We start from the raw sequence: 6,172 nt of genomic DNA, 5'->3' as shown, positions 1-6,172 counted from the left end.
CGAAGATGTCCCAGTTCTCACGGAGGAACTGGATGAGCGCTCCTCCCTATTTGGAGTCGAGCATCGTCGAGATGTGAGTCGGAGCGGCGTCGGGGTCGGTCGGGTGAATGTGAGCCGTCTTTGTTTCACCGGTCGACTGAAAAGCTGACTCTGAAGCAGGCTTCTTGGCCCGTAGCAATTCACTCGGATCGGCAGTCTTTTGGTACTCTTGCAGCTCGACCACTGCCATCTGAGCATCTGCAATCTTTGAGCCTTTCTGAAAGCACTCTTCTGCCTTCTTCCGATTGCCTGTAACAGTGATTACCCCTTTGGGGCCAGGCATCTTCAGTTTGAGATACACGTAACATGGTCGGGCCATGAAGCATGCGTAAGCTGGCCTGCCCAAAATGGCGTGATAAGCACTTTGGAAGTCCACAACCTCGAATGTCAACTTTTCCTTGTGGTAATTCTTTGAATCACCGAAAACCACATCAAGAGCGATCTGGCCGAGTGATTGGGCTTTCTTCCCAGGGATGACTCCGTGGAAACTCATGTTACTGGTGCTGAGCCTGGACATCGGAATGCCCATTCCTTTCAATGTTTCAGCATACAGTATGTTCAGGCCGCTGCCACCATCCATCAGGACTTTAGTCAGTCGAGTGCCTTCAACAATTGGGTCGACCACCAAAGCTTGCCTCCCAGGGGTGGCAATGTGCGTCGGGTGATCAGACTGGTCGAATGTGATGGCAGTCTGAGAGCACTTCAGGTAACTGGGTGTTTCCGGGGCAACCATGTTCACCTCTCGGTTAATGACTTTCAGTCGATTTTTGCTCTCGACATCGGCAAAAATCATCAGGGTGGAATTGACTTGGGGGTATCCATCGTCACTGTCTTCCTCGTCCTTGACTTTGTCCGACTCTTTTTCCTTATCCTTGGACTGCTTTCCTTGGAACTGCTGGATCAGGAGCCGGCACTGTCGAGTGGTATGCTTTGGGTAAATAAAATTACCCTCTTCATCCTTCTTGGTGTGGATGTGGCATGGCGGATCCAAAACATCATTTCCATCTTGATCCTTGACTTTCTTGGGCTTCCAGGGGCCTTTGGGTTTTCCCTTAAAGTTTCCCTGGGCTACGGCCAGGGCCTCCCCAGGAGCGGCTGGCTCGGCCTTCCGCTTCTGCTTCCGACTGGAATTGCCTCCGGTTTCCTGGGCGACTGCTTTCTGCTTGCCACTCCGGAGTCGATCTTCATCTTCTCCGTTAGCGTACTTGGTGGCGATCTCCATCATCCGATTCAGAGACATCTCTCCAGTTCGACCGAACTTCAGATTCAACTCTCTGTATTTAACGCCCTCTTTGAAAGCGCAAACTGCTTGATGGTCTGGCACGTTCTCAACTGTGTGGTGCAGCGTGATCCACCTCTGGATGTAATCCCTCAGTGTTTCATTCGGCTTCTGCACGCAAGACCGTAACTCTGTGAGGCCTGCAGGTCGTTTGCATGTTCCTTCAAAGGTCGTGACAAACACTCGGGAGAGGTCCTCCCAGGTGTAAATGCTGCTAGGTGCCAACTGATTCAACCATGCTCTGGCTGAGCCCTCCAACATAAGAGGCAAATGCTTCATGGCCACTTCATCATTGCCACCGCCAAGCTGTACAGCCACTCGGTAATCTTCGAGCCAAGTGTCAGGCTTGGACTTGCCGGTGAACTTGCTGACTCCAGTTGCTAGCCTGAAATTGGGAGGAATCACTGCGGCCCTGATGGCTCGACTGAAGCACTCTGGCCCTGAAACACGTACTCTGCTGCTGCTGGCAGGCGCATCTCTATTGTGGCCCTCTCGATGAGCCCTGTTCCTGTCGACCAAACCTTGAACGAGGATAGACCTCGCATCAAAGCCTGGGTCTCTGGGGTCGACTGGAATCCTCTGCCCAACACTATGAGGGCGTCTGTCGTCTTGTCGTCGAGGCGCATATGACCCACTCCTCGGGGGAGGGGTTGGCACTCGACGTCGATCATCACGGTCGAATCGGTGATCATACTGCTCATTCCTCCTGTACTGGTCACGCCGGTCACCACGTCCCTCACGCCTCGGGGGCGATCTCGGGCTGTGAGCCGACTCGAGTGTATCTGTTGCGACAGATCAACTGTGGATCCTGTTCCGCGACTGAGAGATAGCAGAGTTCTGGTTTCCCGCCGCCCGGAGCAGTGCTCTGATCTGCAACAAGCCTCTGCCTGCCTCTGACTGGGATGGCTGAATTGATTCTGCTATACGGGCTGCAGCGGCCAAATTTTGAACTGGGGTTCGATATACCTGAGGCGGTGAGAAGAGCCGGCGCCGACTGGACTCGGGAGCTAGCGGACGTCGACTGGACTCGGGAGCCCGCTGACGCGCTTGCTCGTCGAGTATTCACTGGAGATTCTCCAGTCGAGTGCGCTCGGCCAGGTTAGCAAGGCGCACGTCCTCCAAGGCCCGGGCCTCGGGGGTTTCCCCGACAATAGGAGTGTGGAGTGCGTCCATGTTCCAGCGGCGAAGCTCCTCTCGCTGTAACGACAAGAGAGGTTCAGGCAGATACTCATCGTGGGGACGCGACGGGTCGCCTCCGCCCGTAGCTCCGTCAGCGCGGGGGAAACCGGGGGGACTGTGTGCCCCATCGACCGCCAGAACCTCAGCCGCTGGGTCGCTGCTGTCGCACTCGGATGCGGTCCCCACGGAGCCAGTCGACAGGTCGAACAGGCCACAGAGGGACTCGACGGGCTCGATTGCCGCAACTTGTGGGGCTGCCGACTGGCGGGCCACGGCATGCCTCACCCACCGCTGAAGTCTCGACCGACCGGAGCGCTTGCGCTGGTGGGAGACAGGGCGGGGAGACGACGCAGGGGTCGACCGATACTGGGTCGACGGCTGCCGCAGGAGGACGCCACGAATGCATGCATGGAAGTGCGTCGCGCCGCGGACGGGGAGCGCGTCGATGTCGAGTGGTGCCTCCTGAAGCCAGGCGGAGTCATCGGCTATGAAGGTGAGCGCGCCGAGACGGATCTCGCGGCCCTCCACCATAACTCTGCAAGAAACCATGATCAAAGGGATCGGAAAAGATCGCAACTTCTCCAACTAAGTGCTAAGATTCCTGCCCCACAGTGGGCGCCAACTATCGTGGTTCCGACTCTGACAGTGATGTAGGGGGGTGAGTATGGAGAGGCTAGATCCTAGCTATTGGGAAGTTGTTACATGCGAGGTTTACGAGTTCAGGCCCTTCTCGGAGGAAGTAATAGCCCTACGTCTCGGAGCCCGGAGGCGGTCGACTGGATTATGCGTGTATGGATTACAGGGGTGCAAACCCTTCATACTAAGGAGGAGGGTGGCTTATATAGAGTTTGCCGGCCCCCTCCTGCCCTCAGTAATGCAGGGTTTAAGGTACATTTAAGATTGGGCGTTACTGGTAACGCCTCTAATAAAGTGCTATAATGACCATGAAGACTACTTAACAGCTGACCGTTTGCCTACGGAGTGACTGTAGGTCTCCTGGCAGTCGAGTGATTAGCTTCATGGTCGAGTGGTAGCTTCTTGGTTGAGTGTCTTGAACCTGTCGAGTGGGGTACCTTCAAGTCGATTGATAGGTGATTTCTTCTAGGGATGTCCTTGGGTAGGGCTCTTTGGACGGGTCCGTGCCCCTACCCTAGGGACGTAGCCTCATCAACTACATCTTTTCATGAACCGGTCCATGATCGGTTGGAAATTAGCATCTTTCATCCTTCCTTCTGGTGTGGGGAGCCCAAGATATTTGCTCTCAAAGGTTGATGTGTCTAATTTCCTTTTGCACTTCTGATGGGCGATGTTCGCTGAATAAGATTGAGCATTTGCTATTGCTAAGCAGTTGTCTGGTACATCTCTGAAACAATGCCAATTCATCCTTCACTGCCAAAGCTTGCTCTTTAGTAGCTTTGAAGAAAACGAGGCTATCATCCGCAAACAGTAGGTTTGAAATCGGGGTTGTTACATGCAATTTTGACTGGTGTGATACTCCATCCCAACACTGCTTTCTTGAAGATATTTGCCAGACCGTCTGCCACAAAGAGGAATAGATAAGGGCTCATAGGGTCACCCTGTCTAAGCCCCTTCGAAGTTGTGAATGGTTCCAGAACTTCCCCATTCATTCTCACTGAAAATCTCACTGAAGTTACACCTTTCATCACCCAATATGTGTTTGTTTCTTTGCTGGAGTATATTTCTGAATGTGTGTTTATACAAACTAGATCAAAATTATTGAGCTTGATGTGATAGTTATTTCATTATTCTTGGATGCCAATACAAACTTTGTGGCATTCTTCAGATGCGCCTTAATAGCATTTTGGAGGCAATTTGTGAGACGCCACAAAATGGTTTTGGAGGCGATCTTCAGAAATGCCACAAAAATGTTGTGAAGGCAATTTGAGAAGTGCCACAAAAATGTTTGGAGGCAGCTTGAGAAATGCCACATTGGAGCTTTGGAGGCATTTTTTTTAAAATGCCACATTTGAGCTTTGAAGGCATTTTTGAAAATGCCACAAATTGTGATTGTAGGCGTTCCGAAAATGCCTCCAGGCTGTGTTTTCGAGGCGTTTTAGAAAAGTGCCTTGGAAGGCCTTTGCCTTCGGGAGTATCTATAGCACCTTTTTAAAATGCCTTCAAATATCTAGGTCAGCATTTTGTTGGCCTTTGGAGGCATTTGAGAATGCCTCATATCAATGTACGTGTTGTAGTGACGTGGCCACTCCAGAGCGGCCGACCGAGCTCATTGCTTGGCTCGACTGCGTAAGTACCACCCGTGCATGTAGATGGCAACGTCCGGCAAGGTATTTTGTGTGATGACGATGGCGACGTGACCACGCAGGCGACCAGCTATTCCAATGGGCAGATCTGAGGCGACACGCCCCCACTTGCGGCCGTCCATGCCTCCCTGTTGGGAAACGTAGTAATTTCAAAAAAAATCCAACGCACACACAAGATCATGGTGATGCATAGCAACGAGAGGGGAGAGTATTGTCCACGTACCCTCGTAGACCGAAAGCGGAAGCGTTAGCACAACGCGGTTGATGTAGTCGTACGTCTTCACGATCCGACCGATCAAGCACCGAAACTATGACACCTCCAAGTTCTAGCACACGTTCAGCTCGATGACGATCCCCGGACTCCGATCCAGCAGAATGTCAGGGAAGAGTTCCGTCAGCATGACGGCGTGATGACGATCTTGATGTTCTACCGTCGCAGGGCTTCGCCTAAGCACCGCTACAATATTATCGAGGATTGTGGTGGAGGGGGGCACCACACACGGCTAAGAGATCAATGATCAATTGTTGTGTCTATGGGGTGCCCCCTGCCCCCGTATATAAAGAAGCAAGGGGGAAGGCGGCCGGCCTAGGAGGAGGGCGCGCCAAGGGGGGAGTCCTACTCCCACCGGAAGTAGGACTCCTCCTTTCCTTGTTGGAGTAGGAGAGAAGGAAAGAGGGGGAGAGGAAGAAGGAAAAGGGGGCTGCACCCCTTGTCCAATTCGGACCAGGGGGCGCGCGCCTCCTTCCTTTTGGCCTCTCTCCTCTATTCCCGTATGGCCCAATAAGGCCCATATACTCCTCGGCGAATTCCCGTAACTCTCCGGTACTCCGAAAAATACCCGAATCACTCGGAACCTTTCCGATGTCCGAATATAGTCGTCCAATATATCGATCTTTACGTCTTGACCATTTCTAGACTCCTCGTCATGTCCCCGATCTCATTCGGGACTCCTAACTCCTTCGATACATCAAAACTCATAAACTCATAATATAACTGTCATCGAAACCTTAAGCGTGCGGACCCTACGGGTTCGAGAACAATGTAGACATGACCAAGACACGTCTCCAGTCAATAACCAATAGCGGAACCTGGATACTCATATTGGCGCCCACATATTCTACGAAGATCTTTATCGGTCAGACCGCATAACAACATACGTTGTTCCCTTTGTCATCGGTATGTTACTTGCCCGAGATTCGATCGTCGGTATTTCAATACCTAGTTCAATCTCGTTACCGGCAAGTCTATTTACTCGTTCCGTAATACATCATCCCGCAACTAACTCATTAGTTGCAATGCTTGCAAGGCTTTAAGTGATGTGCATTACCGAGAGGGCCCGGAGATACCTCTCCGACAATCAGAGTGACAAATCCTAATCTCGAAATACGCCAA

Source organism: Triticum aestivum, chromosome 6A (assembly GCF_018294505.1).
Source record: "Triticum aestivum cultivar Chinese Spring chromosome 6A, IWGSC CS RefSeq v2.1, whole genome shotgun sequence".
Classification (NCBI taxonomy): Eukaryota; Viridiplantae; Streptophyta; class Magnoliopsida; order Poales; family Poaceae; genus Triticum; species Triticum aestivum.
This window is presented reverse-complemented; position numbering follows the sequence as displayed.